Here is a 24,707-nt window from a genome sequence, read left to right on the forward strand (position 1 = left end):
CTATTTTCTCCCTAATACTCACCATTCTTTAACATTATCTTTTGTCTGTGTCCTTCCTTTATAATCTTAAAGTGAGATGAGACACACTTTACTTGTTTTGCTTATCAATTTAGCTCAAGAACCTACAGGGATGTCCACCTGGTGGCCTGTGGGCAACATGCAGCCCAGTATGGCAGTGAATGTGGCCCAACACAAAAGTGTAACTTTACTTAAAACACTATGAGATTATTTTGTGATTATGAGTTGCAATGTACTTAATGTGTGGCCCAAGACAGCTCTTCTTCTTCCAGTGTGGCATGGAGATGCCAAAAGGTTGAACACCTGTGATTTTAGCAGGTGCTCAGTTCATACCTGAGTGAATAAATAAGGGCTCTGAAGAAAAACACAGGCTGAAGAAATGGAAAAAAAACAAAACACACACCCTTAGTAAGGCTGAAATGGGGAAGAGGAGTGGCTGTAACCTAGATTTAAATTTAGATTTAGAATGGACTAAGCAATTTAATACCTGAAAATGAAGTGGCTTGAGAAAGAATAAAATTATATAGAATCTACCTAAGCATACACAGTCTCTTGAGTGAGAAGAGAGAGTAGATATATTAGGTCTGAATATCCAATGGTATAAGGAAAAATTATAAAGCTATTTTCTGACTATACTCAATATTTTCATGATTTTTGCCACAATGTGGTTAGGTAGGGCATCCTGGGATCCAAAAAATATTCCTGACATGGGGATCAGGGGAAGATTTGTGGAAGAAATTATTTAAAAGCTGAGTCACAGACATAGTTGAGCTCTCAGGCCAGGAAGAGGCGAATGAAAGAATGAAGGTGAGTCCAGTAAGGAAAAGAGACTGGAAAGGAAGGTAGAGATCTTGGCAGGGTCCCAACTTGACAACAGAGGGAGGGAAGACTCAGAGCAGGTTTCTAGACCAAATTCCCCTGAGCTTCAGGATTTCATATGTTAAATGGAGATTCTAATACTTTTTTCCCCTTAAGGTTAAGATGAGAACTGGCTTAGATCAGATTCCCTAATGTGGGTTTGGCAAGGTGGTAGTTTTCATGTTTATGATTATTTTGATGTGCATTAGGAAAAAGTGAACAGAACTCTAGACTCATCCCTAAATGACTATCATATTGCTTATGGGGAAGATACTTCATTTTAAAAATAAGCTGATTTGGATTTCAATCTAGATGGTGAAATAGGTAAATGTGATACTAATAATCTTTCCACAACCACATAAAAATTACAATGAAACCACAGAAAAACCATCATTTAGAAACATCTGAAGCCTAGCTAAACAGAATTCCTAAAACTAAGGATACAAAGAGGAAACCACATTGAGACTGGTAGAAGGGGCAGAAACACAGAATGGTCTGGTCCCACACCCATGTGTGGCAGTTAAAAATTTGGAGACATATCTTGGCCTTGGAAGTCTCCCCCAAGGAGTTAGGGTCCCAGTGCCACACCAGGCCCCCAATCCTGGATCCCAGTGCCAGTAAGTCCCCATAACTTCTGGCTCTGAAAACCAGCAGGAATTGTGGCTGAGTGAGATGGTGTGTTTCTGGAGTCCCTGGCAGTTCCTCTTAAAGGGCCCCTCTGTGTATTGTCTTATTTAGACTCATTTATTCTGAGTTCCAGAGCTGTGACAGTAGCTCAAAATGCACCAGGAATATAAGAGGAGGGAAATATATATATATGTATGTACACATACATATATATATATATATATATTTCCCTCCCTATATACATATATACATACATACATACATACATACATACATACATATATATGGTGGGACTGGGCCTCAGGGAATCATGAGGGTGGAACAAACAATGTGAGCAAGGTTGATCAAGTTAGTATGGTGCCAACTCTGTTGCTCTGTAGGGGAAGGGCTCAGAAAAGGAATTGTGGCCTCTGCCAGTACTTCTGTCTAGTAGAAAGCTGCTCCCCAGCTTTCACCCTGATGCAGGATAATTCACTTCCTCCCCATGTCTCTGGTGCCTTTCGTCTGCTGCCTACCACTGGAACTCAGAAAGAGTGAGGCCAAGTAAGTCTGTGCATGGGCTCTTTAAGAGGAATTGTCAGCAAGTCTAGCAGATTCTGTTTTCTGAAGCCTCAATTCCTGCTGGTTTTTATAAGCAGAAGTTCTGGCAACTTCTCTTTCTGACACTGGAACCCTGGACTGGGGTGTTAGTGTACAATTGTGACCCTTTGCTCCTGAGATATCCCTCCCAATTTTTATCTACTACATATGGGTGGAACCAGCCTGTTTCATATCTCTGCCCTGCTACCAGTCTTGATGCAGTTTCTTCTTTAACTCTGTAGTGTTAAGACTTTCATTTGGCTTGATTTCTGATGGTTCTGAATGATGGTTGTTCCATAGTTTAGTTGTAATTTTGATGTGGCTGTGCAAGGAGGCAAGTTATGTATCTATGCCCCAAAGATAGAATTTCTAAGCTAAAAGGTCATGGCCAAGTTTTTATGGCCCTAAATATGATTACCAAATGTTTCTTTCAAAAGGCCCAAGTGGTTACACTCCCACTGTCATTGAATGAGCTCACAAGTGCCTTGAGGCTATGGTGACCTCTCTTTCGGAGGGCCAGCTGACGGCTCTCAGGAAGTAAGCTCCATGCACAGTTGCTAAAGATGCCTCCAGAGTGGAAGTCAAGCTCTCAAACTTTTTTGGCTGGACAGTGGTTGAACACTCTGGGCCAATGTTGCTTCTCTGCTCTCTTCCAGGATCATTCAGTAATACAAGAGAGGCCCATTTGGAAACTGCAAATCTTTGATGTCAATAGGGTAGAAGGGATAATGCTCCAAGTGGGGACTAACCAGCGATCCCACCAATCCCTCTTAACACCATCAGAGGCTTGTGGGACCTTTGGGGGATTGCATCTCATCTCTCCACTCTTGGCTCCTCTATTTACTCCTTTGGATATTTCAAGCAACCATCTGTGGCAGTTCTGAAACAAAGGCCACATAGTGACCATAAAACAAAAATCAAAATTCTTTGAAATTATTATTTCCCAGGGAGGCTTTTGGCCAGAAAAGACCAGTACACCTGCCATTTCATTGGAAGGCCTCCAAGATTTGTAATTTTCTCCAAAGCAACAATTGAAGCAACTAGATCCTGGAGCACATGATCCCTCCAACAGCATTCTAGCAACTCCTCTAATCAGATTTATGGTCACCCCTTTGAGTGGGAACAAAATCCACTTTGGGGAGTGCCCAGTGTAGAAACAGGGAGAAATGGCTGAAGGAGCAAGTTAGGGTTATTTATGCACTCATCTCCTGAGGGCAGAGACCTGAGGGAGTGTGCCTACTTGATTTCCCAGTTTATTATTTCCTAGACCTTTACCTTGCTGGAGTACTTGTATGGAGGGAGGCATCATTCTTTTTTTTCATATGCTCCTGCAGTTCCTGAGTTAATTCTTCTGGATCATGAGAGGAGTAGGCTGGATAAAAGACTCTACATTCCTCTACAATCTGCCAGAATAAAAACAATAACAACACCAAAAAAACAGTAGGGCCGTGGATGAAAATTCTTAACCTGGCCCTGTGAGTAAAGTGCTCACATTTACAGGCCCAGCAATGAGGTTCTACCAGTTCCTTGGGCTCAGCCAGTGAGGTAGAGAAACAGCATTTTTTTCTGTTGCCTGCCTTTCCAGATAAACTATTGGGGAGCATTGGCTTTTGTGAAATGATTTCAGGGTCCCATCTATTTCCAAACTACTCACCAGACACCATGAGCAGTGAACACATTTCTCTTAAATTGCAAAATGCTTTGGCGAGAGGAGTTCCATAAACATTAGAGCTCATTAATTGCAGATAGTCCTGAGAGATAGGATTGGGAAAAAATTCAGGTGGATTTTCTATCCTTCACAGAGTATTCCAAAAAATCCAAAAAGGTGGAAGACTCCCAAACTCTTTTTATGAAGTAAACATCATCCTAATCCCAAAATAAGATAAAAACACAACACGGACAGAAAACTTCATTCATTTATTGATGGGCACTTGGATTTCTTCCAGTACTTGGTTATTGTAAATTGTGCTGCTATGAATATTGGGGTGCATAGGTTCTTCTGGATTGGTGTTTCAGGGTTCTTAGGATATACTCCCAGGAGTGGAATTGCTGTGTCAAAAGGCAGTTCTAGTTTTAGTTTTCTGAGGAAATTCCATACTGTTTCCCATAGTGGTCGCACTAGTCTGTACTTCTACCAACAGTGCACCAGGGTTCCCTTTTCTCTACAACCTCATCAACATCTGATGTTTGTTGCTTTGTTTATGATGGCCGTTCTGACCAGACTGAAGTGGCATGTCATTGTGGTATTAATTTGCATCTCTCTGATGGCTAATGATACTGAATATCTTTTCATATATTTCTGGAGCCTCTTTATGTCCTCCTTGGAGAAGTGTCTCTTCAAGTTTTTTGCCCATTTTGTAATTGCGTTCCTTGTCTTCTTAGAGTGGAGTGATGTGAGTTTTTTATATATTTTGGAGATCAAATCCTTGTCTGAGGTATCATTGGCAAATATATGTTCCCAAATGGTTGGTTCTATTTTTATTTTAATGCTGTTTTCTTTAGCTGTGCAGAAGCTTTTAATTTTGATGAGATCCCATTTCTTTATTCTTTCCTTTATGTCTTTCGAGAACAAGCTGACAGTGATCAGAGAGAAGAGGGGAGGGAATAATGGGGGAAAGGGGAGAAGGGTGAAGGGTTTATAGGAACAATTGTAAGGGAAATATGGATAACCACAATTGGGGGGTGGAAATGGAAGATAGAGGTGAAAATGGCTGGGGTACTGGGGAGGAGTGGGAGGAAAATAAAAAAAACTACTCTTAAACAATAATAAAAATAAAAATTAAAAAGAGAGAAAAAATTAAAAAGAAAACTTTAGTACCATAGTTTTTTGATCCATTCATTTACTAATGGATACCTAGGTTGCTTCCAACTCTTGGCTATCATAAATTGTGCTGCTATGATGCACATTGGGGTGCATATGTTCTTTTGGATTGGTGTTTTAGGGTTCTTAGGATATAATACCAGCAGTGGAATTGCTGGGCCAAAAGGAAGATCCATTTTTAATTTTCTGAGAAAATTCCATACTGTTTTCCATAGTGGTTGTACCAGTCTGCAATTCCACCAACAGTACACTAGGGTTCCCTTTTCTCCACAACCTTTCCAACACTTGTTGTCTGTTGCTTTGTTTATGATGGCCATTCTGACCGGTGTAAAGTGGTATCTCATTGTGGTTTTAATTTGCATCTCTCTGATAGCTAGCAATACTGAGCATCTTTTCATGTGTCTTTGAATCCTCTGTATGTTCTCCTTGGAGAAGTGTCTGTTGAAATCCTTTGCAGATTTTTTAATTGGGTTGCTTGTCTTCTTTGAGTGGAGTCATATGAGTTCTTTGTATATTTTGGAGATTAAGCCCTCATCTGAGGTATCATTGGCAAATATGTTTTCCCACATGGTTGGTTCTCTTTTTATTTTAATACTGTTTTCTTTAGCCATTTACACAATGGAATTCTATGCAGCAGAAAGAAAGAAAGAGCTCCTATCCTTTGCAACAGCATGGATAGAACTGGAAAGCATTATGTTAAGCAAAATAAGCCAGGCAGTGAAAGATAAATTACCTTATGATCTCACCTTTAATAGGAACCTAAACAATAAAATAAACAAACAAGCAAAATATAACCAAAGACACTGAGATAGAGAACAGGCTTACAGTGACCAGAGGGGAGAGGGAAGGGAATTTCAGGGGAAAAGGGGAAGGGTTTACAGGAACAAGTATAAATGACACATGGACAAAAACTAGGGGGAAGGGGTATTAGGAGGAAGGAGGGGAGGGCCGGGCTGGTGGGCTGGGATGGGAGTAAAAGACAGAAAAAAGAGAAAACTTTAGGCCAATATTACTGATGAATATAGATGCTAAAATCCTCACCAAAATATTGCCAAACCACATCCACCAATATATTAAAAACATTATACACTATAACCAAGTGGGATTCATCCCAGGGATGCAAGAATGGTACAATATTTGCAAATGAATAGACATAATACATCCCATAAACAAAAGCAAAGACCCAAATCACATGATGATATCAATAGATGCAGAAAAGCATTTGATAAAGAACAGTATTCATTTATGATAAAAACACTGAGCAATACGGGAATAGAGGGAGCATTCATCAACATAATAAAGGCCATATATGAGAGACCTACAGCCAACATCATACTCAGTGGGCAAAAACTAAAAACTTTCTCACTAAGTTCAGAAACAAGACAACAATGTCCACTTTCACCACTTCTATTCAGCATAGTATTGGAAGTCCTAGCCACAGCAATCAGACAAGAAAAGAAAAGAAAAGGCGTCCAAACTGGGAAAGAGGAAACAAAACTGTCATTGTTTTCAGATGATGTGATAGTGTACATAGAGAATCCTATAGACTCCACCAAAAAACTGCTCAACCTTATAAATGAATATGGCCAAACAGCAAGATGCAAGTCAATATCCAGAAATGAAAGGCATTCTTGTATACCAAAAATGAAACACCACCTGGCTGGTGTAGCTCTGTGGATTGAGCACAAGCCTGCAAACCACACAATCACAGTTCAATTACCAGTCAGGGCACATGCAGGCCAGTTCCCAGCAGGGGACTCACAAGAAGCAACCATACGCTGATATTTCTCTCCTTCTCTCCTTCCCTTCCCCTCTAAAGATAAATAAATAAAATCTTTAAAAAAACAAAACATCAGAAACAAAAATCAGAATAAAAATCCCATTTTTATAGCAACAAGAAAAAATAAGATACCTAGAAATAAGCCTAACCAGAAAGGTAAAAGGCTTCTACTCAGAAAACTATACACCACTGAAGAAAGAAATTAACGATGACACAAACAAATGGAAGTATATATGTGTTCATGGATCAGAAGAATTAGCACCATCAAAATGTTCATGCTAACCAAAGCGATTTGTAGATTCTATGCAATACCTATCGAAGTGCCAATGGCATATTTCACGGGTATAGAAAAAACATTTCAGAAATTTATATGGAACCATAAATGACCCCAAATAGCTGCTGCAATTTGGAGAAAGAACAAAATAGGAGGGATCACAGTACCTGATACCAAACTGTATTACAAGTCCACTGTAATCAAAACAGCCTGGTACTGGCATAAAACTAGGCACACAGACCAATGGAACAGAACAGAGAGCCCAGAAATAAACCCAAGTCTCTGCAGTCAATTAACATTTGAGAAAGGGGGCAGCAGCATAAAATGAAGCAAAATAGCCTCTTCAACAAATGGTGTTGGGACAACTGGACAGGTAAATGCAAGAAAATGAAACTCAATCCCAAACTTATACACAAAACTAAATTCAAGTTGTATAAAAGACTTATATATAAATTATAACACCATAAAAGTCCTAGAAGATAACATTGGAAGGAAAATCTCAGATATTTCATACTTGAACATCTTCACTGATATGTTCTCTAAAGCAAAAAACATAAAAGAAAGAATAAACAAATGGGACCTCGTCAAATTAAAAATCTTTTGCATGGCTAAAGAAAACACAATTAATATGGAAAGAGAGTGAACCATATGGGAAAACATAATTGTCAATGACATCTCGGACAAGGGCTTGATCTCCAAAATATATAAAGAGCTCATATGACTCCACTTCAGGAAGACAAAAAAAAAAACAAACCAAAAAAAATGGGCAAAAGACTTGAACAGACACCTCTCTGAAGAGGACATACAGAGGGCCCAGAGACATATGAAAAGATGCTAAGAATCTTTAGCCATCAGAGAGATGCAAACTAAAACTACAATAAGATACCACCTCACACCAGTCAGAATCGCCAAGATAAACAAATGAACAAACAAGTGTTGGAGAGGATGTGGAGAAAAGGGAATACTAGTACACTGCTGGTGGGAATGCAGACTGGTGCAGACATTGTGGAGAACAGTATGGAATTTCCTCATAAAACTAAAAACGGAAGTGCTTTTTGACCCTGCAATTCTGCTGCTGGGATTATATCCTAAGAGCCCTGAAACACCAACCCAAAAGAATCTATGCACCCCAATATTCACAGCAGTACAATGTACAATAGCCAACTCCTGGAAGCAACCTATGAGCCCATTGGCAAATGAGTGGATAAAAAAATATGGTACATTTACACAATAGAATTCTACACAGCAGAGAGAAAGAAGGAGCTTATACCCTTTGTGACAGCATGGATGAAACTGGAGAGCATTATGCTAAGTGAAATAAGCCAGGTGGTGAGGAATAAATACCATATGAGTTCACCTTTAACTGGAACATAATCAACAAAGAAAAAAGCAAACAAAATACAACCAGAGTCATTGAAAATAAGAACAATCTAACAATAGCTACAGGTGGGGAGGGGACAAAGGGGAGAAGGGTCTTCAGGAACTACTATAAAGGACAAATGGGCAAAACCAAGGCAGGGGTAGAAGAAAGGGAGGGAGGTGGGTTTGGAGGGGGTGGGGGAAGAGGTGGAAAGAGAATACAGACAACTGCAATTGAACAACAATAAAATATTTTTTAAAAAAAATTGAATTTTGACACTCCTATTATGGAGATTCCAAATTTATAAAAGTGGCAAGTACTTCATGATTTCAGAAAGAGATATATCATATTCCAACAAAGAACCTGTATGATGTGGGATGGAAGAAATCTGTTTTGCCAGTAAACCAGTTTACAGGTGCCTCAAAGTATCCTGAAACAAATGCTCATCAATGACCAATGGAAAAACACATTTGAGGAGTAGGACACAAGGGTGCTTTCCATTGAAAAGAATGATAAATTCGCAGTCAGGCTGTTTGCAGTGAAGTAGCTAAAATCAGAGAGAGAGAGAGATAGAGAGATAATGACAATGTGACATCTATAGACCATTCATTTTGGAATCAAGCTACAGCTATTATATATATTTCACCTGCCTATCTTTCTATCCACAGCCCCGTATTTCAGTGAATCTATCAAGAAAAAGTGCTGTGTGATATCAATCTTCCTATGTACAACCATTGTTTACATGACTCCCTACCTGCTCAGTTGTCTGGCATAACACCAAACAGCATATTCAGGACCTTCTTTTCAAGAAATTGGGCACTAGGTCATCCCCTTGGCTCAAGGTGACTCCACCAAAATCTATTTTGTGTCATGGGAGTAACTCCTCATCTGTAAGACACTCAGTTTGTACCCCTGAAAAATGGGTGGCATAAAGTAAAGCTTGTGTAATTTTAGATACAAAAAATGGATCACTCATTAAAAAAAAGAAGAGAAGAGAAGAGAAGAGAGTCCAGAAACAAACCCAAGTCTCTATGGTCAATTAACATTCGAGAAAGGGGGCAACAGCATAAAATGCAGTAAAAATAGCCACTTCAACAAATGGTGTTGGGAGAGCTGGACAGCTACATGCAAAGCAAACAAACAAACAACAACAACAAAACATGAGCACCAACCTACACCATATACAAAAATCAATTCAAGGTGGATAAAATATTTAAATACAAGTTGTGACATCATTAATGTCCTGGAGGAGAATGTAGGCAAGAAAATCTCAGATGTTCAATGGAGCAACATTTTCACTGATGTGTCCCCTAGAGCAAGGGACACAAAGGAAATACTAAACAAGTGGGATCTCATCAAAATAAAAATCTTCTGCACAGCTAAAGGAAACAGCATTAACATAAAGAGAGCCAACCATATGGGAAAACATATTTGCCAATGATACCTTAGACAAGGATTTGATCTCAAAAAAATATAAAGAACTCACACGACTCCACTCTCAGACAAACAACACAATTACAAAATGGGCAAAGAATTTGAACAGACACTTCTCCAAGGATGGCATAAAGAGAGTCCAGAGACACATGAAAAGATGCTCAGTATAGTTAGCCATCAGAGAGTTGCAATTTAAAACCGCAATGAGATACCACTTTATACCGGTCAGAATGGCCATCATAAAGCAACAAACAACAGATGTTGGAGAGGTTGTGGAGAAAGGGAACCCAGTTCACTGTTGGTGGGATTGCAGAGTGGTGCAACCACTATGGAAAACAGTATGGAATTTCCTCAGAAAACTAAAACTGGAACTGCCTTTTCACCCAGCAATTTCACTGCTAGGATTATATCCTAGAAACCCCAAAACACCAATCTAAAAGAACCTTTGCACCCAATGTTCATAGCAGCACAATTTACATAGCCAAGTGTTGGAAACAGCCTAGGTGCCCATGACTAAATAAATAGATTTAAAAAAAAACAACCACCTGTGGTACATTTACACAATGGAATTCTATGCAGCAGAAAGAAAGAAGGTGCTCCTACCCTTTGCAACAGCATGGATGGAACTGGAGAGCATTGAGCTAAGTGAAATAAGCCAAGTGGTGAAAGACAAATACCATATAATCTCACCTTTAACAGAAACCTAGTCAAACAAATGAACAAGCAAACAGAATGTAATCAAAGACATTGAAATTGAGGACAGAGTGGCATGACCAGAGTTGGAGAGGGGTGGGGATTATAGGGGAAAAGGGTGAAGGGTTTACAGGAGCAATTATAAAGGACATATGGACAATAATGGTGGGGGGGTGGAAATAGGGGAGGTAGGTGGGGAGGACTGTAGTGGTGGGGAAGGGTGGGGGGAAAAGGCAGAAAACTGTAGTTGAACAACAATAAAAATGTTTTAAAAGTACAGGTGGGTTTTTATGAGTGTTTGCAATTAGTAAACATTTTACTGCTCAGCTTCTGTCCAACATCCTGAGGGACACCATCATCTATGGCCTTTTCTGACCCTGTTTCCTGCAGGCTGCTCCTGTGTAGCAGGAGAAGGAGGGGTCCCAAACTGAAACACAATAGAATAATGGTTTCTGATAGGAATGGTAGAGTTCTAAGGCCAGTAGGTTGCTTATCCATACCAGCATAAAATTCTGTCAGTAACATCTTAAGTGTTGGCTCACTGTCCTCATATACTTTGAAAGGAGGGCATCTCACTACTATTTCATGCTCAAACAGATCAGAGATCTGGTTTTTAGAAAAGGCTAAAACTATCAAAAATTTATTGAGTCCTTTTTCTGTGCCATGCTCTGTTCAGAGCACTAGATATGGAGTAACTCTGAGCACACAGCCCCATCTCACAGTTAACTCTCAGAATGTAGAACCAGAAATACTTTCCAGGTGTAACTTTTTCAGTACATACATGGGACTCTCACCATCTTCATTGTATATCAGCGATCTCAAATTTTAGGGGACATCAGAATTGTTTAGGTAGGGGCCTTGGTCAAAATGAAGATTCCATGGGCTGCATCCCCAGTCACTGTGATTCAGTGTCTGACTTGAGGTCTAGAAATCTGTATTTTAAACAAGAATGCCAGATGAGATCTGAGCAGTCCAGGACCCAGACATAAGAATCACTCCTCTGGCCCTGATGCTTCTAAGAATGCAGTTTAATGTTACACTAACATTTGTCAGATAACTGCATTAAAGATAAGGATTATGTTGGTTTTATAGCCAGTAAAATGTACATAGGTCTGCCTCCCATTCTATCTACTCCTGTGAAACCCATGGAAGGAATTTGCATTTCTCCTGAGAAAGGCCAGTTTATTAAATTTAGTCCATCTTTCTGACATATTGATGTTACTTATTCTTTCATCCTTAAATTTGCTCTTCCTCTCAGGTTAGAGCCACCAGCAACCATGTCTGCTCATGTTATATCCTCATCTGAAAATGGAAAGAACTTTTTATTGGACAGGAGAGATGACAAAGTCTGCACCTGCTACCAAGGTCTCCCATCTAGCAGTCAGCCAGTTGTGTGTCTACTTGAAGGTGAAGTATTGGTTTCTTTATGCTGCATTCCTCTAGAGAGTATTTATGTCTCTAAAACATGAGGGCAGTACTTAACCAAAAGGAATGTGTCTGGTAGCAGCTTTCAGACTTTATGGTACCTGGATAGAGGTAAAATATGCAGGGATCTGGGTCTTCTAGTTCATTCTGTTGGGCTAATAGGCGCAGAGCCAGAAGGCAGAATTCTTTTTTTTAAAGATTTTATTTATTTATCTTAGAGGGGAAGGGAAGGAGAGAGAGAGAGAAACATCGATGTATGGTTGCCTCTTGTGTGTCCCCTGCCAAGAACCGGGAACTGGCCTGCAACCCAGGCATGTGCCTTGACTGGGAATCGAACCGCGATCGTGTGGTTCACAGGCCCGCACTCAATCCACTGAGCTACACCAGCCGGGGAAGGCAGAGTTCTTGAATGAACTCAATACTTCTTCTCTGATGTGGTCTGGGCTGCTGACCATGGCAGACTCCAGAAGAGCTGAGTGCTCAGCAAGGGCACTTTTCACTTCAGTGGGCCCAATCTGGTAGCTGGAAGTGAAAAACAAACTTTTTAAAGTTCTCCCCACTCCTATGAAGCTTCAAAAGGAGAATGAAAGAGAAGACAGCTGGACCTGGAGAAATTTATTACATTGTTATTTTTGCCCATGAACCAAAATTAGCCATCCCTATCCATGAGGGCTTTGTCCCCTCTGATGTAAAAGTTCCCTCATTCTGATGTTGCTGTCCCCTCAGGAAAACAAAGAAAGCCCATACGGGGGGCATCTGAACACAGCCTCAAGCCAGTGACAGCCTGAGCAGCCCCATGCTGGAGGCTGGGGACCCTCCACAGGAAGTCTAGAAATTTTTAAAGACCAAGCTGGCCACAATTCCCCACTGAAGAAAAAGCTATGAATTTGTGGGCTTTCCCTAATTGGAAGAAATTTGTCAGGAAATGATTAAGTCCATTTACTGCTATCCTTGGAAGAGTCCTAGGAAGCCTAATTGAATGTAGGTGGGTGGGCACAGGGCCATTGCCTCTGGTTTTTTTTGTTGTTGTTGTTGTTGTTGTTGTTGTTTTCAGACAGAAGAACACACTGGTACTCTTCATGCTCAGGAATCACTGAAGATAAGTGGGAGGGGCTGGTCAAAATGCAGAATAGATGAAAGAGATAAAAAACATTCTCTGATTCCCAACATTTTAAAGAAAAATCTACCACTCAGAAAGAGAAGGAAACAAATTATTGATACATGGAATGTCACTAAGATGATGGGGATGCCTCTCAGACACACATGTGTTAATCCCGTGTTCTGCACATACTAGTTGATAGACATCAGATAGGTCACTTCATTTTTCCAGTTACTTTATGAATAATAGAACCCTATTAATAATGGTTTTAACCTACCTCCCAGAGCTATTGAAGGGTTAAATAAATAGGTGTTTATTAAGCGTGGGGCACAATGGTTGGTACAGAGCAATTAATGTGAAATGTTCCTTCCCTGCTACTTATCAAATAGCAATTGAAGAAACAGAAAGGCATATAGGTCTAGTGTGAGCTATCATATTCCTCTCTTCTCCTGGCGTCAAGATATTGCCCTCATCATCCACAATCTGGCATAGCCAGGCTATTAACTAGTTGAACCTGGCGTTGGTAACCTGGACATGGGTTTTTCTCTCCTCTTCCAACCAAGCCTCACCGACAGCTGGGGGAGGCTGTTTACATTCACATCATGAGGCGAGGACGTTTTCTCCATGGAGACAGAGTTAATTTTAGTGCCTTTTGGATCAGCACAGATTATCATCTAGAGAGAATCCAATACCAATAAAAAAGGAGCCTTATATCCTTAGCTTCCATCCTGATCCATGCGTTTCCTCTCACTGCCTTCTACTCTTTCTCACTTCCTCTTTCTTCTCCTATCCTCTCCTTCTTCCTCTCTCCTTCCCCTTCCTCCCTCCCTTGCCTTACTTTTCTTTCTTCTCTGCTTTCCATAGTGATCAAATATTTATTGAACACCCTTATGGTTACTCACACATGAAGAACTTAATGTGTCACTAAACTAAAGGACTCAGCTATCCCAAATCTCTGCTCAGATCGCTATAGAAAATACTGTTTAAGATCATAGGCTCTGACCAGAAACAGAAGTACAGTCTCCTGGTAGAGCCAACACTACCCTTGGCCACAAGAGTTTGCTTGCTGGCTATGATGTCACAGTGAAGCTACCTTAAATTATCTTTAAGTCAAAGAGAAGAACAGCTAATGGAGTTTTATCAGTGTTTCCTTCTTGTCTTACAGAAAGACAAGAGGCTTTGAGGGTGACATATGCACTAACGGGCTGAAGACTCAGTCAGAGATGACTTGGGGCAAGAACCTGGCTGGCAGCACTCATGTATTAGGCTGGCCATAGATTCATGCAGCTCCAGGCCTGTCTGGCTCTCCCATCTCTCCCTTACACTAGGCTTGAGGGCCTTTGCTCTGGTCAAGCAGTGCCTCAGGCTTTGAAGTGGGTCCCTTTCTCAACTGGTGAAACAAAGCCACCAGATCAGGATCCCTACCTCCACCTCACCCTCCAGGACTGTTGCATAGGCCCAGACACTGAAAAGCACTAGAAAGCACTCTCCAAGCTATTTAATCTGCTCCCAATGTCCCATCCTCTTGGCAGACATGTTCCTAATGGAGAGATCATTTAAAAAAATATCAATCCTATTTGAATTTGGAATAAAATCAGAACTTCATATAATAGGTTTTGGCATAACATGGTGAATTCCAAAGTGATTTGGCCAAAATAATTTAATTGGAAACAAAGTGATTGATGATAAATTAGTTGGGACAACCACCTGGAATAAATTGATTCAAAAGATAGAAAGTAGCTCTCCAGGGACCTTAAAATTCTGAGAAATGGGCCAAACCCACAGATATTAAATATATTGCAAAAACAACCCCACCATTCAACAAATTATTCAAAGTGTGAGAAATCAGTGATTGCAGGTACATTTTCAGCCATTTTCCCTTTGAATCAAATTGGTGTGACTGTTACCTGGTATTATTAAGTATCTTTCAACTAAGTTGTTTCTGAATAGATCCTTCAAAGACTTCTTTGGGTTAAAAATAATGATGTGGAGATGTACACAACATACCAGTGAATGGGATGCGAGAATATAGGAGTTATAGAAGCCTGACCTTGAGACAATCGTGTAAGAATTCCTGTCTTAAGTGCTTCATGGAAGATATGTGGGATTAGGGAAGATGAAGGCAGGGCAGTGACAACTCCCATGACTCAGGATTGGATAGAAGAGGGGAACATAGATCAGGGTCGGTAGGGAACTAAAGAGTGAGAGGTCTTTCTCCATATACCACAGCAACTAGACTAGTCCTGCTAACAGTTGTTGCTTTGGATTCACCCAGGATGGGAGCCATTCACAGTATCTTGCTACTTTATCTTGGGTGCCCAATGGAACTGCACACAGATAGTGGCTTGATGGAACAAGTTTGAGGCTGAGGGATGGAGCATCTATTGTGGTGGGTTTGTTAGTCCCACTAGACCTAAGACCATGATCACAAATTCCATTCTACACCTGGCTAACTATTATCCAAATATTTCTCTATTTTCACGAAACAGAAAAAACATTGCTGAGTGAATGGTCTATGGGTGTATGGTCGGAAGACAGTCCAGCTCAAGTGCTGATATCTCAGACTCTTAAGTCTATTCACTTCCACCTGGATACAAACTCCTGGAGCCAGAAGTTTATTCTTGAGTTGTGTCAGGAAAGGATGTGGATGTGTATGCTTGAATGTGTGTGAGAGACAGAGGCAGACCATATACACACACACACATATACAGGGACCAGCAGAAGTAAGGCCTTCTTGAGTGTGGTTGGTGGGGCAATAATATGAGTAAAATAATTTATAGCTTTAATTTGAACATTTCATTTCACCTAAAATGTCATATGGTGGGCTTGAGTACGATATTGTTATGTTACAGAATTACATGTTTATAATTTTGTAATGAAAAAGGAGCATTATTTGTGTCAGACCCTGTGTGTGTATGTGTGTGTGTGTGTGTGTGTCCAGAAAAACTTCAGCCATTGTTAATATAAAGAGATGTTTTGTGCGACATCGATATAACCTGGCAGTCAAGGAGAGTGGGATGGAATATGCATGTGTGGGCAATGATAACTTCATTGTACCAGTCAGTGGGGGAGGTAGATGCCATTGACTGAGCATGTGGACTGTGTAGCCTCACATTCAGAATGACTGAGTGAGTGAGTATAGCAGTGAATCTGCATCACATTTTGAATTAAGCTTGAACGTTCTCTTTGGAGACTATTCAGATGATTTGGAAGGCCACAGCTATGGACAACTGGTGATTGGCAGGTTCATCACAACAACATGCCCGCTCATGCATCATGTCTCCTGCAGTTTTTTGGTAAAACAGTAAACCACCCAGGTGACTCAGCTCCTCTTCAGCCCAGATTTGGTGCCCCATAACTTCTGGATCCAAAATGAAAATCACCTTTTAAAGGGAAGAGATTTTAGACCATTGATGAGATTCAGGAAAATATGATGGGGCAGCTGATGGTGATTGGGACAACTGTGTTAGGTCCCAAGGTGCCTACTTCAAAGGGGATGGAGGCATCATTATCATATGTACAGCGTTTCTTGTATCTTGTATCTTCTTCAATAAATATCTCTGTTCTTTATATTATGTGGCTGGATACTTTTTGGATGGACTATATATGTGTATGTGTACATATACACTTATATGTTTATATACACACATACATGTGTACACACATGTGTACACAATATCTATGTATTATAGATAGATGACAGAGAAATTTATAGATTAAGAAACAGAGACAGAGAGTTGAAATGAGAGGATGAGTGTGCATGTGGTACCTGTGCTCTATTTCACATGCTTAGGCCAACAAAGCATCAAATAAACAGGTTGTACCTGGTCATATCTTCCTACAAAAGAAGCCAGATGGTGGGAACACAACAGAGGGTGGTGACCAAGAATGTGAAGAGAATCTAAACCAAAACAAATGGTGGAAGGTCTTAGAGTTATTGAGATGGGACTTCATGGAGACGGAGCAGGTGAACTGGACAATTATTTATGCCTTTTATCCTACAAAATTAAAACCCATATTTCCCTCATCTCATTTACTCCCAACTCATAAAAAGTATTTTTGTCTCTTACATTTAGGATGACATTAGTATCACTTGGGTTGGTTCATGCTAAGAAATGCAAAATCCATTTGGCCAAGCAAAGAAGAGGTCCAGGCTGCCTTCACTTAGCCAGTGCCAGTCGCATTCCAGAAGATGTCCAATTTGGTCAAGGCCACCTACCATATGCCTCCAAATTAAAGAAAGCCAGAACCCTCAGTAATTCTTCTATCTTTGAAAATAATTGCACTATGATAGATTATTTAGAGCCTTACCCACATTGGGTACTCACTCATGCTCTTTACAAAAACTATAAAGTCAACCTTTGTCTCAAGAAATATTATTGAGAATCTTCTATAAAATGTGCCCTAGGCTAAGGACACAATTAAAAAGACAGATGTCACTATTTCAAGGAATTTGTAGTCTAGTGGGAATATGTCAAGAAACAAATAATCTCAATACAATATGATAAGGACACTTTATTTGTGCATACATTCATGTAGTACCTATTCTGGATGTAGCGTTAGAGATATAGAGATGAGATCTAGAGATCTAGAGATCAGTCTTGTTTTGAGGAGCTTTCAGTTTACTAAGTATAAAAATCTAGGAAGCCACTGGAGAGCATGCTTTAACAGTGTTAGCAATAGAGCCTCATGCAAATACAGAGAATGGGCACTTAACCCAGTGGGAGATGGTCTAAGAAATTCTTTCACAGAGGAAGGAACATCTAGGCTAGATGTAAATGATGCATAAGGATTACACAGGTGAGACAGAAAAAGAAGAGCATTCTAGGAAGGGGAAACAGTGCCTGCAAGCATGGAGGACAGAAGAGTGGTCCAGTTCTACACTTGGATTCTGGGACACATGCTCTCCTGGTCCTCATCCTCTTTACTGGCTGATCCTCGGCTGAGTTCTCCTTGCCTCTCACTTCAGTGTAGAAATGCTGTAGGTACTCAGGTCTGAACCTCTTCTCTTTTAAATTCCCATTACTCTCTGCTAATCTCGTGCAATATTATAGCCTTAGATATTAGCTTTATGCTGATAACTTCAGCATGAATCTTTTCTGTTAACTCTAGACAGGTATATTCAACTGCCTACTCAACATGTCTACTTCTAATTCAGGGGATGAAGAGGTCTAATAAGCATCTCAAACTTATAATGCCAAAAATGAACTCATTTTCTCCCACTAGACAGTTCACCCTGCAGTCTTCTCCTATATATTAATGCTTCTGGCTGTTCAGACCGTAAAAGTTGGCATCATCCTTGACTATTCTCTTTCTCACTTCATATCAAATCTGTTAATAAATCTTACTAGGCTTACATTCAAAATTTGGTCAGAATCACGCTTCTTCTTGCTCCTTCCCCTACCACCCCCCTGGGCAAGACTTTACCCTTGCCTCTTAAGACACTGGCCTCTTAGGTGGACCTAAGCTCCATCCCTTGTCCCCTATAGTTTGTTCAGAACCCAATATTTTTAAGTGATTCTTCCTTCTTAAAAACAAATCCAACCATGTTACTCCTCTGATCAAAATACAGCAATGTTCCTCAAAAAATTAAACATAAAGTGACCATATGATCTAGCAATTATACTTGTATTTTGGGTTATATACCCAAAATAATAAAAAGCAGTTCTCAAAGAGATATTTGTACACCTATGTTCATAACAGCACTAATTACAAGAGCAAGAAGGTGGAAGTCTCCAACAATGGATAGATAGATAAACACAATGTGGCATATACATACAATGTGATATTACTTAGCCTTGAAAAGGAAGGAAATTCTGACAAATGTTACAACATGGATGAACCTGGAAAACGTGTTAAGTAAAATGAGCCAGAATCAAAAGGAAAAATGCTGCATAATTTTACTTATACAAGGTTCCCAGGTAGTCAAATTCATAAAGACAGAAAGTAGAATGCCTGGAGCAAAACGGAAAAATTAATGTGTAATGAGTACAGTGTTTCAGTTTTGCAAAACCTGGGTAATTCCTAAAATTCTATGAACTGGTGTATCTTCTCACCCAATGATTCTCAACCTTGCTTCACCTTAGGGCCACCAGGTAACTTTATAAAAAAATACCATTGTTAGGACCCCATTGTTTGGAAAAACTGAATGCAGACTGTTTGAAAGTGTGCCCGGGCTTTGCATTTTATTTAAAAACTCCTTGGGTAATTCTAATGAGCCAACTGGAGTACCACTGACTCACCTGACAGCTCATCACATTAATCTGGGCAGATCTTTTAAAATACAAATTTCTGGGGCCCTTGCGTAGGTCAGCTGTGAGGCTTTGGAATCTGTATTTAAAACAGCAACAATCAGTCAATCAATCAATAATAATTTTCTATAGTTTTATGGTAGAAAGTTTACTTTTAGTGCAGGAAATCACAATCTAAAAAGTATTTCCCATATTCTAAAATATTTTAAACTTTTTAAAATCCTCACTCGAGGATATGTTTATTGATTTGATTTTATTTATTTTCTTGTTAAAAATATATTTCATTGATTATACTATTACAGTTGTCCCATTTTCTTCTCTTCAACACCTCCACCCTGCACACCCTCTCCCACCCACATTCCCCCCCACTTTAGTTCATGTCCATGTGTCATAAGTTCTTGGCTCCTACATTTCCCATACTATTCTTACCCTCTCCCTGTCTATTTTCTACCTACCATCTATGCTACTTACTCTCTGTACCCTTTTCCCCCCTCTGCTCTTCCCACTCTCCTGTTGATAACTCTCCATGAGTTCTCTATTTCTGTGGTTCTATTCCTGTTCTAGTTGTTTGCTTTGTTCGTTTTTGCTTTTGTTTTAGGTATGGTTGTTAATAACTGTGAGTTTGCTGTCATTTTACTGTACTTGCCTTTTGTCTTCTTTTTCCTAGAGAAGTCCCTTTAACAGTTTATATAATAAGGGCTTGGTGATAATGAACTCCTTTAACTTGACCTTATCTGAGAAGCACTTTATCTGCCCTTCCATTCTAAATGAAAACTTTGCTAGATAGAGCAATTTTGGTTGTACACCCTTGCCTTTCATGGCTTTGAATACTTTTTTCCAGCCCCTTATTGCCTGCAAGGTCTCTTTTGAGAAATCAGCTGACAGTCTTATGGGCACTCCTTTGTAGGTAACTCTCATTTTGTCTTCCTGCTTTTAAGATTCTCTCCTTAGCTTTAATCTTGGGTAATGTAATTATGATGTGCCTTGGTGTGTTCCTCCTTGGGTCCAACTTCTTTGGGACTCTCTGAGCTTCCTGGACTTCCTGAAAGTCTATTCCTCTGCCAGAATGGGAAAGTTCTTTATTTGTTTAAACAACTTTTCCACTTGTTGCTCTTCCTCTTATCCTTCTGGTACCCCTATAATTCAGATGTTGGAACACTTAAAGATGTCCTGGAGGTTCCTAAGCCTCTTCTCATTTTTTCAAATTCTTGTTTCTTCATTCTTTTCTGATTGGATGTTTTTTTTCTTCCTCCTGGTCCACACCATTGATTTGAGTCCAAGTTTCCTTCCCATCACTATTGTTTCCCTTTACATTTTTCTTTTTTTCACTTAGCATAGCCTTCATTTTTCTATCTAATTTGTGACCAAACTCAACCAGTTCTGTGAGCATCCTGATTTAACAGTGTTTTGAACTGTGCATCTGATAGGTTGGCTATCTATTTGTCGTTTAGTTGTATTTGTTCTGGAGCTTTGATCTGTTCTTTCATTTGAGCCATTTTTCTTGGTCTTGACGCACCTGTTATGTAGTGAGAGGTGGAGCCTCAGGTGTTCACCAGGGTGGGTCAACCCAGTTTCTGAGTTGTGACACTGTATGTGGGGCAGGTGTCTGAGAGGGAACAATGGCACCTCCTCCACTCTCTGCTGGATTTCAGTCACTTCCCCTGCTTCCCTCAAGCAAATTGGGCCCTTCTGGTGCTGATTCCTGTGTGCACGGGTTTGTGGACCCCCTGGGACCCTGTGAGTCTCTCCAACAAAGTCTCTTGTGAGGCCAGGAGTTTCTCCTGGCACCTCAACCCCCACAGGTGTTTTTGATAGGAGTTTTGAGGCTTTGTTTCCCCATGCTGGGACCCTGGGCTGCATGGTCTGTCTCGCTCCCCAGTTTCATCTGGTTTATCTGTGTGTGAATATGGGACTGGACACTCCACACCCATCTATAGTCTGCCACCTCACTAAGTCCTCCAAATGCCACTTTGTGTGCCTGGGTCTGCCCACTGCCACTTTGTGCACCTAGGGTCCACCAGCCACCCTGCCGCAAGCCCTCTCTGTCTCAGCTCCCTGTCTACCCCTCTTGCTGGTCTGGCTGAATATTTCTACTTTAACTTCCTGGTTGTCGGACTTCCATACAGTTTGATTTTCTGTCAGTACTGATTGGGTTTTTAAATGTTTTTAAGTTTTTGTTGTCCTTATTTTGGTTGTGAAAGGAGGCACAGTGTGTCTATCTATGCCTCTATCTTGGCCAGAAGTCTGTTTATTGATTTTAGAAAAAGAGAGGAAGGTGGGAAAAAAGAAAGAAACATCAATGTGAGAGAGAAACATTAATTGTTTCCCTCTCATATGCTCCACCACCAGGGATGAAATCCACAACTTAGGTATGTGTCCTGACTGGGGATTGAACCCATTCATGGGACAACACTCCAACCAACTGGGCCACCTGGCTTTGGCCCCAGGAAAAGTTCCTTGTCCTGAAACTTTTATATATATCCTTTGAGCTTAATACTTAATACTTGCACATGTTGAATATTTTTCTGTTCAAGTTTCTACTGCTAATCATTATATCAAAATATAAGGAAATATATTACAGAAAACACCATCTGTTAGAAATATAGTGTTTTGGGAAACACTATATATGCAGATGTATATGTATACATACATGTACATATATATTGTGCATACATTTACATCACGATTACATCAATAAATGTATGTATTATTGATTTTAGAGAGAGGAAAAGAGAGACAGAGACATTAAATTTTTAAAATTTATTTAATTATCTTACAAGTACAGTTTTCTGTCTATTACTCCTATCCCATCCCACCCCCCGTGCTCTGCCCCTGCCTCCCATTTTCACCCTTCTCAATTGTTGTCCATGAGTCTTTTACATTTGTTCCTCTAAATCCCTCCCCTATTTCCCCTGAAATTCCCTCCCCTCTCAACTATGGTCACTGTCAGCCTGTTCTCTATTTCAGTGTCTTTAGTTATATTTTGCTTGCTTGTTTGTTTTGTTGTTTAGCTTCCTGTTAAAGGTGAGATCATATGGTATTTGTCCTTCAACACCTGGCTTATTTCACTCAGCATAATGCTTTCCAGTTCCATCCATGTTGTTGCAAAAGGTAGGAGCTCCTTCTTTCTTTCTGCAGCATAAAATTCCATTGTGTATATGTACCATAGTTTTTTGATCCATTCATTTACTGACGGGCACCTAGGTTGCTTCCAACTCTTGGCTATTGTAAATTGTGCTGCTATGAACATTGGGGTGCATAGGTTCTTTGGGATTGGTGTTTTAGGGTTCTTAGGATACAATCCCAGCAGTGGAATTGCTGGGTCAAAAGGCAAGTCCAATTTTAGTTTTCTGAGAAAATTCCATACTGTTTTCCATAATGGTTGTACCAGTCTGCAATCCCACCAACAGTGGACCAGAGTCCCCTTTTCCCCACACCCTCTCCAACATTTGTTGTTTATTGCTTTGTTTATGATAGCCATTCTCACCGGTGTAAAGTGGTATCTCATTGTAGTTTTAATTTGCATCTCTCTGATAGCTAGTGATATTGAGCATCTTTTCATGTGTCTCTGGATCCTCTGTATGTCCTCCTTGCAGAAGTGTCTGTTCAAGTCCTTTCCCCATTTTTTAATTGGGTTAGTTGTCTTCTTAGAGTGAAGTCGTGTGAGTTCTTTGTATATTTTGGAGATTAAATCTTTGTCTGAGGTATCATTGGCAAATATGCTTTTCCATACAGTTGGTTGTCTTTTTATTTTAATGCTGTTTTCTTTAGCTGTGCAGAAGTTTTTATTTTGATGAGATCCCATTTGTTTATACTTTCCTTTATATTCCTTGCTCTAGGAGACATATCAGTAAAAACGCTGCTGCGTGAAATATCTGAGATTTTCCTGCCACTGTTCTCCTCTAGGACTTTAATGGTGTCACGGCTTATATTTAAGTCTTTTATCCACCTTGAATGTATTCTGGTGTATGGTGTAAGTCGGTTCTCAAGTTTCATTTTTTTTGCATGTATCTGTCCAGTTCCCCCAACACCTTTGTTGAAGAGGCTATCTTTACTCCATTTTATGTTATTGCCCCCTTTGTCAAATATTAATTGACTATAGAGAGTTGGGTTTCTTTGTTCTGTTCCATTGGTCTATGTGCCTGTTTTTATTGCAGTAGCAGGCTCTGTATTACAGAGCTCTTTGATTACAGTGGCCTTGCAATACAGTTTGATATCAGGTATTGTGATCCCTCCTACTTTGTTCTTCTTTCTCAAAATTGCAGCAGCTATTCGGGGTCTTTTCTGGTTCCATATAAATTTTTGAAGTGTTTGTTCTATGTCAGTGAAATATGCCATTGGTACTTTAATAGGTATTGCATTGAATCTGTAAATGCTTTGGGTAGTAGGGACATTTTGATGATGTTAATTCTTCTACTCCATGAACACAGTATATGTTTCCATTTATTTGTGTCTTCCTTGATTTCTTTCTTCAGTGTTGTGTAGTTTTCTGCATACAGGTCTTTTACCTCCTTGGTTAGGTTTATTCCCAGCTATTTTATTTTTGTTTTTGCTATATCGAATGGGATTATTTTCTTGATTTCTGCTTCTGCTGATTCATTGTTAGTATACAAATATGCCTTTGATTTCTGGATATTGACTTTGTATCCCCCTGTTTTGCCAAATTCATTTATTAGGTTGAGCAGTTTTTTGGTAGAGTCTATAGGATTTTCCATGTACACTATCATGTCATCTGCAAACAATGACAATTTTGTTTCCTCATTTCCAATTTGAATGCCTTTTATTTCCTTTTATTACCTAATCGCCAAGGCTAAAACTTCCAATACTATATTAAATAGAAGTGGTGAAAGTAGACAACCTTGTCTTGTTCCTGATCTTAGTGGAAAAGCTTTTAGTTTTTGCCCATTGAGTATGATGTTGGCTGTAGGTCTCTCATATATGGCCTTCATTATATTGAGGAATGCTCCCTCTATTCCATTTTGCTGAGTGCCTTTATCATAAATGGGTGTTGTATCTCATCAAAAGTATTTTCCGCATCTATTGATATAATCATGTGGTTTTTGTCTTTGCTTTTTTTTATGTCATGTATTACATTTACTGATTTGTGGTTATTGAACCATCCTTGCAACCCTGGGATGAATCCCACTTGGTCATGGTGTATGATCTTTTTGAGGTATTGTAGGATTTGATTTGCCAATATTTCATTTAGGGTTTTAGTGTCTATGTTCATCAGCGATATTGGCCTGAAGTTTTCTTTCTTTGTTGTGTCTCTATCTGGTTTTGGAATTAGGATAATGCTCGCTTCATAAAAATAGTTTGGGAGTCTTCCATCATTTTGGATTTTTTGAAATAGTCTGTGCAGGATAGGGGTTAGCGCTTCCTTAAATGCTTTGTAGAATTCTCCTGTGAAACCGTCTGGTCCAGGGCTTTTGTGTGATGAGAGTTTTTTGATTACTTCTTCAATTTCATCTGCTGTTATTGGTTTGTT

This window comes from Sturnira hondurensis, unplaced genomic scaffold (assembly GCF_014824575.4).
Source record: "Sturnira hondurensis isolate 20B ecotype Veracruz unplaced genomic scaffold, ASM1482457v3 Scaffold0008729, whole genome shotgun sequence".
Classification (NCBI taxonomy): Eukaryota; Metazoa; Chordata; class Mammalia; order Chiroptera; family Phyllostomidae; genus Sturnira; species Sturnira hondurensis.